This window comes from Mobula birostris, chromosome 13 (genome assembly GCF_030028105.1).
Source record: "Mobula birostris isolate sMobBir1 chromosome 13, sMobBir1.hap1, whole genome shotgun sequence".
NCBI lineage: Eukaryota > Metazoa > Chordata > Chondrichthyes > Myliobatiformes > Myliobatidae > Mobula > Mobula birostris.
Window position 1 is genome coordinate 24,803,705 of NC_092382.1, and position 16,897 is coordinate 24,820,601.

The following is a 16,897-nucleotide window of genomic DNA, read 5'->3' on the forward strand; positions in this document are numbered from 1 at the left end:
AGGCAGCATCTCTAGGAAGAGGTGCAGTCGACGTCCTGAGGAAGGGTCTCGGCCTGGAACGTTGACTGTACCTCTTTCTAGAGATGCTACCTGGCCTGCTGCGTTCACCAGCAACTTTGATCTGCAGACTTTGTCGTGTTTGTGATTTGCCTCCCTGTTATCGCTCCGGCCTTCCGACCACTGGTGGTGCTGCATGGTTTTCCGACCACTGGTGGCGCTGCACGGACCTCCGGCCACTGGTGGTGCTGCACGGACCTCCGGCCACTGGTGGCGCTGCCGCGAACATCCTGCTAACGCATGCGCGCTGCCGAATGCAGCTGCCGCTGGCGGTTTTCCGATTCGGGGCGGCGGTGAGTGGAAACATCCCCGGGTTTGTGTGAATCTGGGCCGCTTAAATTCGGAAAGTCCCGGGCCCGAGCTCTGCCTGACGGCTGGAGCAGGGGTGCAGTGCCAGTTTTTTGGGTGCCGGAGCTGGACGAGGGGTGGTTGATAAGTTCGTGGCCTAAGTTAGACGGCCTGAAGTTTACAGCTGTCGTTACATGTACGTGTAGTTCCGCTCTGTGAGTGATCATGCAGAAAGTTTGAAGTTAATAACTGTTGTGGTATTTCTGTGTCAGATAATTGAAAATTGACTGGTTTTCAAAATTGACTCCTTCCACCTTAGGCTAAGAACCTCGATCTCACACCTAGTTAGTTTACCAGCTCATTTCATGCACTGGGTAACTTCCTTCCCCCATTCATGTAATGAGCAGGTACACAAATTGGGTGTGACATATACAAAATGAATAGGGCTTCTCATAATGTCAACCACTAAACCAAGATGAAAGAAATATATGAATTCCAGAGCTCAATAGACAATAGGTGCAGTAGGCCATTCAGCCCTTCGAGCCAGCACCGCCATTCACTGTGATCATGGCTGATCATCCACAATCAGTATCCAGTTCCTGCCTTATCCCTATAACCTTTGATTCTGCTATCTTTAACTGCTCTGTTCATCTCTTTCTTGAAAGCATCCAGAGACTTGGCCTCCACTGCCTTCTGGGGCAGAGCATTCCATACATCCACCACTCTCTGGGTGAAAAAGTTTTTCCTCAACTCCGTCTAATGAAGTTTCGCTAAAGCCACGAATACTGCTGAATATTAGTATCAAAAGCGGAAGGTTGGCAACTCTGCCTCGTACCGTTTCTCTCACAGAAATGTTTGGACAGGAAGTGTATCTGTGAGTGTCGATACTCACAATATCCTCACACGTCGAGTACTACATGGTTAGACCTATACAGATTCTGTTTAGTCTTTAAATGTATAAAAAGTTAAAGAAGCTTGAATCTTTACATAAATTGTTGTTGTATCTATACGAATAAAAAATATCGTATTTGGAAGTGATAAATGTTAATAGGGGAGGAGGGCAACCATTTGGGAGGTTTGGAAATGCATTTCATCTCATTCATTGCCTCAGTAAGTTACTCTTTTTCCTATCAACACAAAGAGACAAACAGCCTCTTTCCAATCAACTACAGTTGGTGGAGCTCGGCCAAGGGGTTGATCTGCTATTAATGACAGTTGAAATGATGTAAAACTAGCTTATAGCCTGGAAATGTGTTTTTTTCCCCCCATTTGGCTTAAAAAAAATAAATTCACTTTATCCAGGTGTAGAAGAGGATTTGGGATGATTACCTTGAATATTTCATCAAAATCAGGCTGAAGATAAGCGAGCAGTGAATTTTTCTTTCATTATTTTGGACTTTTAACCTTAGGTATCGTTGTTCACTCCTTGCTTAATACAGCTGCTACCTGGAATCCAATGGTACCCGTTGGAAAGAGCGGAAAAACGCTCACACTTGTGTACAGTCGTCCCTCGGCTGGAGAGAGACTGAGGATCTGTGAAATGGAGGGAGGCTACAGCAGGGCATGCTGGGAAAACAACGGGTCGAGCCAGGACGAACTTCACAGATACCTAAATAAAAAACAGTCACAGATCCAGGATTTCACCAAAAACGATTCACTAAGGAGAGGATATTGAATTGTGTATGGTAAGGGAAACAAAGAGGGTAGTTATGGAAACTATGATAATTAAAGAAGAGCAAGTACTGGAGCTTTTAAGGAATATAAAAGTGGATAAGTCTCCAGGTCCTGACAGGATATTCCCTAGGACCTTAAGGGAAGTTAGTGTGGAAATAGCAGGGGCTCTGACAGAAATATTTCAAATGTCATTAGAAACGGGGATGGTGCCGGAGGATTGGAGTATTGCTATATATGGTATATATAATTATCTGGATAGACAGGGTCTGATTAGGAACAGTCAACATGGATTTGTGCATGGAAAGTAATGTTTGACAAATCTTATTGAATTTTTTGAAGAGGTTGCTAGGAAAGTTGACAAAGGTAAAGCGGTGGATGTTGTCTATATGGGCTTCAGTAAGGCCTTTGACAAGGTTCCACACGGAAGGTTCAATCGTTAGGTATTAGTATTGAAGTAGTAAAATGGATTCAGCAGTGGCTGGATGGGAGACGCCAGAGAGTAGTGGTGGATAAATGTTTGTCAGATTGGAGGCCGGTGACTAGCGGTGTGTCTCAGGGATCTGTACTGGGTCCAGTGTTGTTTGGCATATACATTAATGATCTGGATGATGGGGTGGTAAATTGGATGAGTAAATATGCAGATGATACTAAGATAGGTGGAGTTGTGGATAATGAAGTAGGTTTTCAAAGCTTGCAGAGAGATTTAGGCCAGTTAGAAGAGTGGGCTGAAAGATGGCAGATGGAATTTAATGCTGATAAATGTGAGGTACAACATTCTGGTAGGACTAATCAAAATAGGACATACATGGTAAATGGTTGGGCATTGAAGAATGCTGTAGAACAGAGGGATCTGGGAGTAATGGTGCATAGTTCCCTGAAGGTGGAATCTCATGTGGATAGGGTGGTGAAGAAAGCTTTTGGTTTGCTGGCCTTTATTAATCAGAGCATTGAGTATAGGAGTTGGGATGTAATGTTGAAATTGTACAAGGCATTAGTAAGGCCAAATTTGGAGTATTGTGTACAGTTCTGGTCACTGAATTATAGGAAAGATGTCAATAAAATAGAGAGAGTACAGAGAAGATTTACTAGAATGTTACCGGGGTTTCATCACCTAAGTTACAGAGAAAGGTTGAACAAGTTGGGTCTTTATTTTTTGAAGCGTAGAAGGTTGAGGGGGGACTTGATAGAGGTATTTAAAATTATGAGGGGGATAGATGGAGTTGACGTGGATAGGCTTTTTCCATTGAGAGTGGGGGAGATTCAAACAAGAGGACATGAGTTGAGAGTTAAAGGGCAAAAGTTTAGGGGTAACATGAGGGGGAACTTCTTTACTCAGAGAGTGGTAGCTGTGTGGAACGAGCTTCCAGCAGAAGTGGTTGAGGCAGGTTCGATGTTGTCATTTAAAGTAAAATTGGATAGCTATATGGACAGGAAAGGAATGGAGCGTTACGGGCTGAGTGCGGGTCAGTGGGACTAGGTGAGAGTAAGCATTTGGCATGGACTAGAAGGGCCGAGATGGCCTGTTTCCGTGCTGTAATTGTTATATATCGTTATATGGTTAACCCTACCCCTCTGGAGTCTCTCACATCAGAAACATTTCTCTCATCGGGAAATGAGGCAGAATATGTGGAGTTCACAGGGTCACATCGCCAGACTAAATTACCGACATTCGGTGAATACCCTGGAGCTGGGCAGTGAGGGACATTGATAATGATGGGAACTCCGATCAGTGATTTACCGAAGGGTTTAATGTTTCCTGAAATATTCGAGTGAGAGAAATTCCCTCAGACCCACAGTTTGAATCACTTTGTTGATCAACTTGTTTGTTTGTGTTCAGACTTGGGAGGAATAAACTGGGAGATTCAGGAGTGAAACTGGTGTCTGCGGCTCTGAGGAACCTGGAGTGTAAAATACAGAAACTGTGGTAAGTACCAGACTGTGGGAGATTGTGTTTTCGGTCACTGGGTGTCTGACACTGAACATTAATGCGATCAGTAATTGTGTTACTGATAAACACTGGGGATTTGTACCGTCTCCTGTCTCTCTGTGTCCTTCACCCTCACTCTCTCTCATCTCCAGGCTGTGGGATGTCGGTCTCACAGATTCTGGTGCCGAGGATCTCGTCTCCACTCTCAGTACAAACCCATCACTGACGGAGCTGGACCTGAGTGGTAATAAACTGGGAGATTCAGGAGTGAAACTGGTGTCTGCGGCTCTGAGGAACCCGGAGTGTAAAATACAGAAACTCTGGTAAGTACCAGACTGTGGGAGATTGTGTTTACAGTCACTGAGTGTGTGACACTGAACAATAATGTGATCAGTAATTTCTTTATTAACCTTTTTATTGATTTAAAAGTATAAATACAGTAAAGAGGAGAATTAGTTCAAGTATATATATCAGTAACAATATAAACCAAGATTAAGATAGACATTGTCAAAGTCATAGATATTAAACTAGTATAATATATAATAAAAGAAAATGAAAATAACAATTCTCCTCTTAACCAGTTTATGAAGAGAAAGGAAAAAACATTGGGTTTTAAATGAAAAAGGAAAAAAAACACTACACTATAACAAAACAAAAAAAGGGGGACTGGGCATCTCATTTTGAGGATACGACCCAAAAAGAGAGAGAGAGACTTTCTGATCAAATCTAAAACTTCGATTAAAAAAAGATCGTAAGAGTAATAAATCAAATTAAATGAAAATATTGGATAAAAGGTCACCATATTTGCTCAAATTTAAAGGATGTATCAAATGTCCGACTTCTTATTTTCTCTAAACTTAAACAGGACATAATGGAGGAGAGCCAGTAAATGACTGTAGGTGGATTAGAATCCTTCCACTCCAATAAAGTGGCTCTCCCAGCCGGTAAGGTCCAAACGGCTATCATACATCGAGCGGAAACAAGAATATTTCGTAAGCAAATTAGGTTGTAGATCCAGATCCAAGACTTTTGATAGTGTTTTAAAAACATCTCTGCAAAAGTTATCTGGCTTTATACAAGACCAATACTTATGAGTTAAAGCATCCAGCTCAATATTACATCTGTCACAAGTAGGATTAATACTGGAGAAAATATGCGCTGGTTTATCCTTTGACACATGGGCCCGATGCGCTACCTTGAACCGTATCAAGGAACGACAGGCACAAATAGATGAGTTGTTAACCAAATGAAAAGTTTTACTCCATTGATTATCTGAAAATGACTCTTTATCATTAGATATCATTCGTGAACTCGATAACCATTTATAGATTAAGCTAACAACCTTTTTTGAAATGGACTCTCCAGGAGGCGCTCATGGTGTGAGGTACATTTTGGCTTCGCTCCATTCCCTTTACTTCTTTTACCCGTAACCACCCTTATTTAATCTGTTTATACCTACACTAATAGGTTTATAACACAAATATATCTTTGAACTTTGATTTTAACTCGCTGGAAATGTGAACCAGAGGACGAGAAGTTAAAAATGGGAAGGACTCCAACGGCAACGGGAAAAAAAAGATGGCGATCCTAAAGCATCTAAGCAAATACCAATAACTTTTGAAATAATGTCGAATCTTCTAGATGAAAAACTTAATCAAAGATTTGCTGTGTTTGAAGAAGTTTTGAAGATGATTCAAGATGACATTAGATTGTTTAGATGTGAAATTGATCAACAGCAAACTAGAATTTCAGAACTGGATGCTGCCCGTTGGCAGAGGACAAAAGATTGAAGCCCTGGAAAAAAATCTGGCTTCAACATCCCATGTTGGAACGTTATAAATCCAAGATTATTGATCTCGAAGATCGATCCCGATGACAGAACTTGCGGATAATCGGGCTTCCCAAAGATATCGAGACGGCCGATCCTACCAAATACTTTTCTCAATTTTTAATGGATATGTTTGGTTCAGAGGTTTTGGAGGCCCCTCCATTGCTCGATCGCGTGCACCATACATTGCGCCCCAAACCTTCCAGAGAATTTAAACTGAGACCCATTATTATTCTGTTCCATTATGCTCACATGAAGGATCGTGTGGTGCGAGCTGCGCAGCGGAAAGATATGATCCAATTTCAAAGTTTCAAATTTTGCCTCGTTGAAGATTTCAGTCCTGAAGTTCTGAGGGAATGGATAGCTTTTAAACCACAGATGTCAGAATTTTATCAAAAAGGCCTTAACCAGTGTTGCTGTTTCCAGCACGTTTGAAAATAGTTCTTGCCGATAACTCTCGTCGTCTGTTTAAATCTCCGGATGAAGCTCAGTTTTCTTGACAATCAGCGTTCCTCTGCTCCGGACTAATTAACGGACTGTTGTTTATTCTCTTTGTTCTTACATGCTTGTTTTTTCAGTAGATCCAGATCCAAAACTTTTGATAGTGTTTTCAAAACATCTCTCCAAAAGCTTACAGCTTTGGATTTTTATAATCTGAGGGCTTTTGCCCTGGGTTTGTAGGGTAGGTATTTTTCATATTTTCGGATAAGTTTTCTTTCTTTACTGATCCTGTATTTTATTTATTCTTTTTTACTTTTTATTTTTCTTTCTTTGAAACTTTATAGGCCTATATCCTTGCTAAATGTGGATTCCAAGATATTTTCAAAATTACTGGCAACTAGACTGGAGAAAGTATTGCCTCCAATTATTTCTGTTGACCAGACTGGATTTATTAAAAATCATTATTCCTTCTTTAATATTAGGAGATCAATGAATATTGTTTATACTTCTTCATCCAGAACTCCAGAATGTGTCATTTCACTGGACACTGAGAAAGCTTTTGACAGAGTCGAATGGACATATTTGTTTAATTCGCTTGAGAAATTCAATTTTAGTCCGATATTTATATCTTGGATTAAACTGATATACCTTACCCCCTTCGGCATTTACCAATAATCAAAGATCTCCCTTTTTTCCAGTTATTTCCTGGTACTCGGCAGGGTTGCCCTCTTTGTCCATTATTATTTGATATTGCCCTGGAACCTTTAGCTATTGCTATTCGTGACTCTCCTAATATATTTGGCATTACCCGCAGGAATGAGATACACAAACTATCACTATATGCAGATGATTAATTATTATATATCTCTAACCCTGAGAAATCCATTCCAGCAGTGTTAGCTCTGCTTCCTCAGTTGAGTAACTTTTCCGGTTACAAATTGATTAATAAGAAGCATAAGGACTTATTGAAGTTCAATTTTTTTTCCTAAATCCTTTTTTAATACTGTTGATTCCAAAAGTTCCTCTTATATATGGCAGAATAAAAATCTCAGATTAAGTAAAAAATACTTACGTAGAACATAGACATAGAACATAGAATAGTACAGCACAGTACAGGCCCTTCGGCCCACAATGTTGTGCCGACCCTCAAACCCTGCCTCCCATGTAAGCCCCCCATCTTAGATTCCTCCATATACCTGTCTAGTAGTCTCTTAAACTTCACTAGTGCATCTGCCTCCACCACTGACTCAGGCAGTGCATTCCATGTACCAACCACTCTCTGAGTAAAATACCTTCCTCTAATATTCCCCTTGAACTTCCCACCCCTTACTTTAAAGCCATGTCCTCTTGTATTGAGCAGTGGTGCCCTGGGGAAGAGGCGCTGTCTATCCACTCTATCTATTCCTATTATCCTCTACACCTCTATCATGTCTCCTCTCATCCTCCTTCTCTCCAAAGAGTAAAGCCCTAGCTCCCTTAATCTCTGATCATAATGCATACTTTCTAAACCAGGCAGCATCCTGGTAAATCTCCTCTGTACCCTTTCCAATGCTTCCACATCCTTCCTTTCGTGAGGTGACCAGAATTGGACACAGTACTCCAAGTGTGGCCTAACCAGAGTTTTATAGAGCTGCATCATTACATAGCGATTCTTAAACTCTATCCCTCGACTTATGAAAGCTAACACCCCATAAGCTTTCTTAACTACCCTATCCACCTGTGAGGCAACTTTCAGGGATCTGTGGACATGCACCCCGAGATCCCTCTGCTCCTCCACACTACCAAGTATCCTGCCATTTACTTTGTACTCTGCTTTGGAGTTTGTCCTTCCAAACTGTACCATCTCACACTTCTCCGGGTTGAACTCCATCTGCCACTTCTCAGCCCACTTCTGCATCCTATCAATGTCTCTCTGCAATCTTTGACAATCCTCTACACTATCTACAACACCACCAACCTTTGTGTCGTCTGCAAACTTGCCAACCCACCCTTCTACCCCCACATCCAGGTCGTTAATAAAAATCACAAAAAGTAGAGGTCCCAGAACAGATCCTTGTGGGACACCACTAGTCACAATCCTCCAATCTGAATGTCCTCCCTCTACCACCACCCTCTGCCTTCTGCAGGCAAGCCAATTCTGAATCCACCTGGCCAAACTTCCCTGGATCCCATGCCTTCTAACTTTCTGAATAAGCCTACCGTGTGGATCCTTGTCAAATGTCTTACTAAAATCCATATAGATCACATCCACTGCACTACCCTCATCTATATGCCTGGTCACCTCCTCAAATAACTCTATCAGGCTTGTTAGACACGATCTGCCCTTCACAAAGCCATGCTGAATGTCCCTGATCAGACCATGATTCTCTAAATGCCTATAGATCCTATCTCTAAGAATCTTTTCCAACAGCTTTCCCACCACAGACGTAAGGCTCACTGGTCTATAATTACCCAAACTCCCTTCTACCTTTTTTGATGGGGGACATTTTGGCCAATTCCCTGCCCTCCCCTTTAATGGCTGCACGCCAGGTTTAATTCCCAACCGTTCTAACGGAACTGGCTCCAGCCTGAAGCTGTCTGTCGTTCGGAGCGTTCCCACAGTGATGTATTTCCGCCTCCTGTCCAGTGGCACAGCTTCCAGTGGATGTGCGGGTTTGAGACTCCCCCACGAGACCCCGGGGAATTAGACAGAAAGAGCCTGGGGGCCGGGGTTCAGTCTGGGACACTGGTGTCCCGGGGCGGGATTATCCCGGGAGAGAATCCTTTTGCTCCCTTTGCTGAGGACGGTGCATTCGGCAGTCTGGCTGATATAATGATGTTAAATTGACAAATACCTCGGCAGTGACCCTGGATCTGCAGCGATCTCAGACACGGCCCTGAAGTGTGATTTTATAATCATCGGTTCCCCGATGCAGAGTGACGGTGAGAAACGGGACTGATTATTCAATCTGTCACTCATTGTCACCGGTCAGTTAATTGTGTGTGATTCTGAGTGAGTTGGGAGCAGCTTATTTATCCCTGCACACGAGCAGCTCACACATTGTTTAATTTACATTTGTCATGATGAAATCAATAAACCACTGTAATTTCCTGTCTTGGTGTCGGACTCGAGTCTCACTAGAGGAGAAACAGTACCCTGGGGTTACTGCTGCCCACCGCACCCGGTGAACTGCAATAATGGTGTGAGCTCCTCACACTGGTACGGCAGCGTCTCAGCTCCAGGCTGAGGGATGTCAGTCTGATAGTGTCTGGTCCCCAGGATCTGTTCACTCCCCATCCCGGCTGACCACCGCATCCTCTCACGCCAGATACTCGCACTATCCTGATCCCCACCTTCCTGCGTGCTTTCTTGCTCTCACAGTCAAAAACAATAAAGGAGATTGGAAGCTCATATACTGTATAATATCTGACCCACGTCCACCAAGGTCGCAAACAGAAGGGAACAGAAGCAATCAACACGGGCTGAAGCTCCCTCTTTACAGACCTGGCACACAAACCCGGGGCCAGACAGAGTCAAGCTTCCTCCGCACAGACCCAGCTCACACCCCCACAATCAAAGCATCTCATAATCTTATACACCTCTATCAGGCCACCTCTCATCCTCTGTTGCTCCAAGGAGAAAAGGCCAAGTTCACTCAACCTATTCTCATAAGGCATGCTCCCCAATCCAGGCAATATCCTTGTAAATCTCCTCTGCACCCTCCCCATGGTTTCCATATCCTTCCTGTAGTGAAGCGACCAGATCTGAGCCAGTACTCCAAGTGGGGTCTGACCAGTGTCTATATAGCTGCAACATTACCTCTCGGCTCCTAAATTCAATGCCACGATTGATGAAGGCCAATATACCGTACACCTTCTTAACCACGGAGTCAACCTGCACAGCTGCTTTGAGCATCCTATGGACTCGGACCTCAAGAACCCTCTGATGCTCCACACTGCCAGGAGTCTTACCATTAACACTACCTGTAAAAGTACAACGAAGGAATAGGGAAAAAGCCTAAGAAGGTTAATGCGTACGGATAACTGCATTCTACTCTTTATTTGTTGTTTAATCTCCCCGAGGGGAGGTGCAGCATTCCGAGGGGTACTGCAATACTGGGTCGATGCACGGAGTGGACGAAGGAAGCCCCTATTCCATCTTCCTGTTCCAAAAATCAATGTAATATATGGTCCCAGATAAGGGACGCATCAGATTTTAAACTGATAAGAACTGATTTTTTTGAAAAATATACTTTATTCAGAAATATTACAAAATAAAATTATTTGCAAAAAAACATTTGTTGACCCTAAGTCCTTATAGAATAAATAAAGTTATTTACAATAAATCATGTGTTTACTCTGTCCTTATTCAAAATAAAGATGTTTACAATAAATCATTCATTGACTCTCATTCCTTTACTGATGTTCCATTACAGTCTATACCTTTCCACATTTCCAGCCACTCCTGTAGCACGATGTTGATTCATCTATCCACACCACTGAGGAGAGGAATACTCTTCGCCACCCGACTCCTCGCACTCCCGCGCGCGGGTGACAAACCTTAAACTGTGGTCCTTCTCCACCCGGCTTTTGCGGTGGCTGCACCAAGTTTGAGTGCATCCCTCAGCACGTGATTTATAATTTAAATTTTTAATATTTACTATCGATTTGTACTCCAGGGAGCACGAAGAGCAGAATCAAATATCGCTGTGATGATTGTATGCTCTAGTATCAATTGTTTGGCAACAATAAAGTACTCCTGCAGCTGAGAATGTGCCAGTCAGCAGCACATTCTCCCACGGACATCTCTATGTGCTGGTAAATCATCAATTTTCGGGCCGACCGAAGAGCGTCCTTCACCGAGTTGATGATCTGACAGCAGCACCGGATGTTGGTCTCCGTGTGCGTCCCCGGGAACAGCCCGTAGATCAGAGTGTCCTCGGTTACGCAGCTGCTGGGGTTGAAACGTGACACCGTCCCTTCTGTCATCCTCCACACCCTCTCTGCGAACTGACAGTGTGCGAAGAGGTGGGTCACAGACTCCTCCTCACTGCAGTCCTCCCGTGAGCAGTGGGGAGCGGAGACGATGTTCCAGGCGTACAGGAGGGATCTGACTGGGAGGGCCCCTCTCATCGCCAGCCAGGCAAGGTCCTGGTGACTGTTGGTGAGGTCTGGCGATGAGGCATTTTGCCAGATGAACTGGACGGTCTGCTCAAGGAACCACCCCACTGTGTCCATCTCGTCCTTCTCCTGCAGTGGCTGCAGGACATTACGTGCCGACCACTGCCTGATGACCCTGTGGTCAAAGGCGTTCTCCTGGAAGAACTTTTCTATGAAGGACAGGTATGCCGGCAACGACCAGCTGACGGGGGCGTTGCGCGGGAGTGGGGCCAGACCCATCCTTCCTAGCCCGGGTGACAGGTAGAACCTGGGCACAGAGTGGTACTTGGTGCCCACATACCTGGGTTCTACACACAACCTGATGCAGCCACACACGAAGCTGGCCATCAGAATGAGGGCGACATTGGGGACATTCTTGCCCCCATTATCCAGGGACTTGTGCATGGCGGTCCGTCTCACCCGCTCCATCTTGGATCCCCAGACGAATCTGAAGACAGCTCGGGTGATTTCCGAGCTGCAGGAGCTGGGGACGGGCCACACCTGCACCAAGTACAGCAGCCCTGAGAGCACCTCACACCTGATGACCAGGTTCTTGCCCGTTATCGACAGGGAGCGCCCTCCCCACAGTCCCAGTCTCTGTTTCACCTTGGCAGTCCGCTCCTGCCAGTTCTTGTTGCACGCCTCAGCCCCTCCGAACCAGATCCCCAACACCTTCACGTGGTCAGACCTGATGGCGAAGGGGACGTTGGATCGGTCCGGCCAGTTGCCGAATAGCATAGCTTCGCTCTTCGTGCGGTTGACCCTGGCCTCCGACACTAGCTCAAACTGTTCGCAGATGCCAATCAACCTGCAAACTGACCTCGGATCAGAGCAGAAGAGGGTGACATCGTCCATGTACAGGGAGGTTTTCACTTGGGTCCCTCCACTGCCTGGCAGCATCACCCCTCTTATGCCCTCATCCCTCCTGATGGCTTCGGCAAAGGGTTCAATGCAGCAAACAAGACAGGGGAGAGAGGTTTCCCACCCATTGACCTGGACTGCACTACAGATGTCTGTGTCGAGCAGTCTGATCTGATTTCGGATTCCCTCCCCAAAACCAATTTTGGAGAGCACATCCGCCATGTACGTGTGCGATATCCTGTCGAAGACTTTCTCCTGGTCCAAGCTGACCAGGCAGGCGTTCACCCCCGTCCTGCACATCGGCGATGGTGTCCCTCAGCAGCGTGAGGCTGTCTGAGATCTTCCTGCCCGGTACAGCACAGGTTTGGTCCGGGTGGATCACCTGTCCCAGAGCAGACTCGACCCTGTTGGCAATGGCCTTCAACAGGATCTTGTAGTCCACATTCAGGAGAGATGGGTCTCCAATTCCTGATGTCCTCCCTTTCCCCCTTCTGCTTGTAGATGAGGGTGATCGTGCCCTTCCTCATGGACTCTGACATACTGCCGGCCAGAAGCATAGCGTTGTACACTTCCAGCAGGTCTGGGCCCATCCAGTTCCACAGAGCCGAGTACAACTTAGCCGGTAAGCCGTCGCCTCCGGGAGTCTTACCCGACCCAAAGGAACGGATGGAGCCTGTCAACTCGACCAGAGTCAGTGGCTGATCCAGACTCTCCCGCTTGCCGTCGCCTAAGACCTGTGTGATAGATGACAGGAAGTTGCGGGAGGCTGTGGATTCTGTGGCCTTTTCATCGTACAGACCGGCATAGAAGGACCTGCAGATCCTCAGTATGTCATTCTACGAGGACACGACTGAGCCGTCCTCTTCCCTAAGGTTGAGGATCACAGAGCTCCCCTTGTGCACCTTCTGGAAGAAGAAGCCTGAGCACGTCTCGTCCTGCTCCACGGTTTGGACCCTTGATCGGTAGATGATCTTGGAGGATTCGGCGGCAAGGTGCTGGGCTTTCCGGCTCTTCACCTCTCGCAGTTCCTCCCCGACATCCACCCCCTTCGACTGCAGAAGGAGGAGTTACTGCAACTCTGTCTGGAGTTTACGCAGTTCCATATAACCATATAACAATTACAGCACGGAAAGAGGCCATCTTGGCCCTTCTAGTCCACGCTGAACTCTTACTCTCACCTCGTCCCACCGACCTGCACTCAGCCCATCACCTTCCATTCCTTTCCTGTCCAATTTAACTTTAAATGACAACCTCAAACCTGCCTCGACCAGTTCCCTCTGCTCCTGGCTTGCTTTCTGGATACCCTTGCGTATGAAGAACTTCTTGATGTTCTCCTTGGTGGCTTCCCACCAGAGAACTGGGGAATCAAAGGTTTTCAAGGTTTTCCAACCTGTGTACTCCTCCTCTAGTCCTACTTGTAGCAGAAAGAGTGAAGATGTATCAATTAGTCGGCCAGGCAGCATCTCTAGGGAGAGGTACAGTCGACGTTTCAGGCCGAGACCCTTCCTTCAGTTAGTCCTGACGAGGGGTCTCGGCCTGAAACGTCGACTGTACCTCTTCCTGGAGATGCTGCCTGGCCTGCTGCGTTCACCAGCAACTTTGATGTGTGTTGCTTGAATTTCCAGCATCTGCAGAATTCCTCGTGTTTGTGCATCAGTTAGTGATCTCCAAACTGAGTTGGGTCTCACTGATGTAGAGGAGGCTACACTGGGAGGAAGAGTGATTATGAAAGAGGTGTAGGGATAGATGTAACACTTATTGTGGTTGCAGGGTGTTTGGCAGACGAGAGTCACAGGGAGAGTGATCCCTGTGATAAATGGAGACGGACGTGGAGAGGAAGATGTGCCTGGTGGTGAGATCCTGGTGGAGATAGTGGAAATTGCAGAGAATATGTTGAATGCAGAGCTTCAGTGAATGGCAGATGCAGAAAAGGTAATCCTATCGTTATTATGTCGTGGAGGGGACATGGGGAGAGGGCAGACGTGCAGGAAATGGAGGAGTTACGGGTGAGTTCTGTATTGATTGCAGTGGGCAGGAAACCCCTTTATTGATTGAAAAAAGATTTCTTGGATGTCCTAGCATGAAAAACCTCCTCATAAAATCAGATGCAGCAGAGACAAAGAAACTGAGAGAAGGGAATAGTATCCTTGAAAGTGACAGTGTGAGCAGAGTTTCCATAGGTCCATTTAATGTCAGAAAGTAACTGTTGTGGACAAGGTAACTGTGGGAGTCAGTAGGTTTGTTAAAGAGGCCAGAAGGTAATCCGTTTCTGGAGACAGAGAGAGAAGATCAGGAAAGGGGAGTGAGATCATGAAAATGGACCAAGCAAATTTGAGAGAGGGGGTGTATGTTGGTGGGAAAGTTGACAAATCTGACGACAACATGAGGAAATCTGCAGATGCTGGAATTTTAAGCAACACACATAAAAGTTGCTGGTGAACGCAGCAGGCCAGGCAGCATCTCTAGGAAGAGGTACAGTCGACGTTTCAGACCGAGACCCTTCGTCAGGGCTCACTCCAGACTAAGTCTGACGAGCTCCACACGGGAGCTGGAAACAGCATCAATGACGTCATCAATGTGGTGGAGAAAGTTTTACCTGTCTGCCTTTGAACGCTCCAAAAACAGCCCAAAATTTTAAAACAACACCAAATTACTTCACTATACTCAATGCGGCACTAGCCAAAGGGCAGATTACAAATCATTTCCTTACTCAATGAGAAAGGTTCAATCTTCTTCCATGGTGTCAGGTAGTTTCTTTGCATCCCAATCGCAGTACTCTTGGCAACTCACAGCAGGCTGGTCCCAGGGTAACTCTGTAACCCAAAATCATAGTCATACTTTATTGATCCTGGGGGAAATTGGTTTTCATTACAGTTGCACCATAAATAATAATAAAACCATAAATAGTTAAATAGTAATATGTAAATTATGCAAGGAAATAAGTCCAGGACCAGCCTATTGGTTCAGGGTGTCTGACCCTCCAGGGGAGGAGTTGTAAAGTTTGATGGCCACAGGCAGGAATGACGCTCTGTACTGCATCTCGGTGGAATGAGTCTCTGGCTGAATGTACTCCTGTGCCCAACCAGTACATCATGTAGTGGATGGGAGACATTGTCCAAGATAGCATGCAACTTGGACAGCATCCTCTCTTCAGACACCACCGTCAGAGAGTCCAGTTCCATCCCCACAACATCACTGGCCTTACGAATGAGTTTGTTGATTCTGTTCACACAAAATAATCTGCAGATGCTGGGGTTGTTGATTCTGTCGGTGTCTGCTACCCTCAGCCTGCTGCCTCAGAACACAACAGCAAACATGATAGCACTGGCCACCATAGACCCGTAGAACATGCATCATAAAGACCTGTGGCTAGTACATTCTGCCCAGGAGATGTGCCCTGGCACTGAAGAGCAATCTCCCTGTTCAATCACAGCTGCACTACCATTTAAAAGAAAATGATTAAAATAAATTTGAGAAACTTCAGCCTTGCAAACAGCCAAGCTTTAAAGTTCCCAAACCACAGCGGGAGAAAGGCAAAGAAGTCAGAATGTTACAGTGCTGGTTATTTAACATTCTGTAATCTACAACTTAGTATTCTTCTATCACACCAATAGTGTTGAACGAATAGAGTTCACTGCATAGGGTTATTGAAACGCTAATCTGTGGCTGGTCCTGCAAAAAAAAAATTGCTCCCCAGGGATGGACGAAAGGAACTGGGAGAATAATATAACGACAGAATGGCAATCTTTTGAAATAAAATAAGTGCTGGGAATACTTGCCACTTCAGTCAGCATTTTGCAGAGAAATAGAGCAAATGTGTCAGGTTAATGGCTCTTAGAACTGATGAAAGATCACTGCCATGATTAAGAATCACATCTGAATCATTAACTGCTTCTTTCTCTACAGAATGCTGCATTACCACCAAATCCTTTGCGGCATTTTATGCCTCTTTTCCCCAGATTTCCACCTTTTTTTTTTCCTCCTTGGAGACGTAGTAAGTGATACAAGCCATAGGTTGGAGAATGTTGTTAAATGCTGGATGGAGCTGGACAAACTTAGGCAAATACGGAATGTTCATAATTACTTCCGGTATTTGGCTGGTGGGATACGGCAGAAAGGCCTTCGGATGTCAGGAAAGTAGTTATTTGCCACATGCCAGCTCACACTTAAATATTGTCCGAGTTGCAACCCTACCCCCTCCCTTTCATCCGACTCTATCCCGTCCCTCTCCCCGACCAACTCAACTACCCATCGTCCCCCATCAAACGACCTCACTTACCCCATTTACAACCCTCTCCTTCTTCGCAATCCCCAGCCATCGCTTCCACCCGATGTTCCTAGCCACCCACCTCCCGTTTCCGGAGGACCCCCTCCCCAATCACCTGCCCCGCCAGGCTCGCCAAACGACCCGGCCGCAACTTCGCTTCTCTCGCTGCAACGCCTTCCGTAAACGTCATCACGCTTGCAATGACATCAGACGCTAGAGGGCGGGCAGAACAGCTGAGAGGAGGAGTTTGCATACAAACCAGGGCCGCCTCTCTCATTTGGTTGGCGGAATATCCGCTATTTTACATGATCAGCTGTATTCCGAAAGAGATTTCGCGACAAGGGAGAAAAATACAACTTATGTCAAAGACTGAGCGAAATTACACCAAACCTACTTCAAAAGTTGAAGAGAGGTA

At 45.5% G+C, this 16,897-nt stretch overlaps 2 protein-coding genes, 1 long non-coding RNA gene and 1 other non-coding gene across 5 annotated transcripts in view; 2 read left to right on the top strand and 2 right to left on the bottom strand.

Moving 5' to 3' along the window:
* Positions 1 to 16,897, top strand: part of LOC140207856 (uncharacterized) — a 71,753-nt gene that overhangs the window by 43,903 nt on the left and 10,953 nt on the right. The gene's annotated exons all lie outside the window — the stretch shown is intronic.
* Positions 1 to 16,897, top strand: part of LOC140208593 (uncharacterized) — a 290,808-nt gene that overhangs the window by 43,860 nt on the left and 230,051 nt on the right. The gene's annotated exons all lie outside the window — the stretch shown is intronic.
* Positions 104 to 16,668, bottom strand: LOC140208615 (uncharacterized). Of its 2 annotated transcripts, none has more exons than XR_011888842.1 (3): positions 16,598 to 16,668; positions 14,926 to 15,028; positions 104 to 558 (listed from the first exon to the last, which is right to left on the bottom strand). It is a non-coding gene; the product is annotated as an uncharacterized lncRNA (long non-coding RNA). The 2 variants fall into 2 exon arrangements; XR_011888841.1 differs by lacking the exon at positions 16,598 to 16,668 and adding an exon at positions 16,495 to 16,578.
* On the bottom strand, positions 10,278 to 10,460 carry LOC140208758 (U2 spliceosomal RNA). Its single transcript, XR_011888913.1, has one exon. It is a non-coding gene; the product is annotated as a U2 spliceosomal RNA (small nuclear RNA).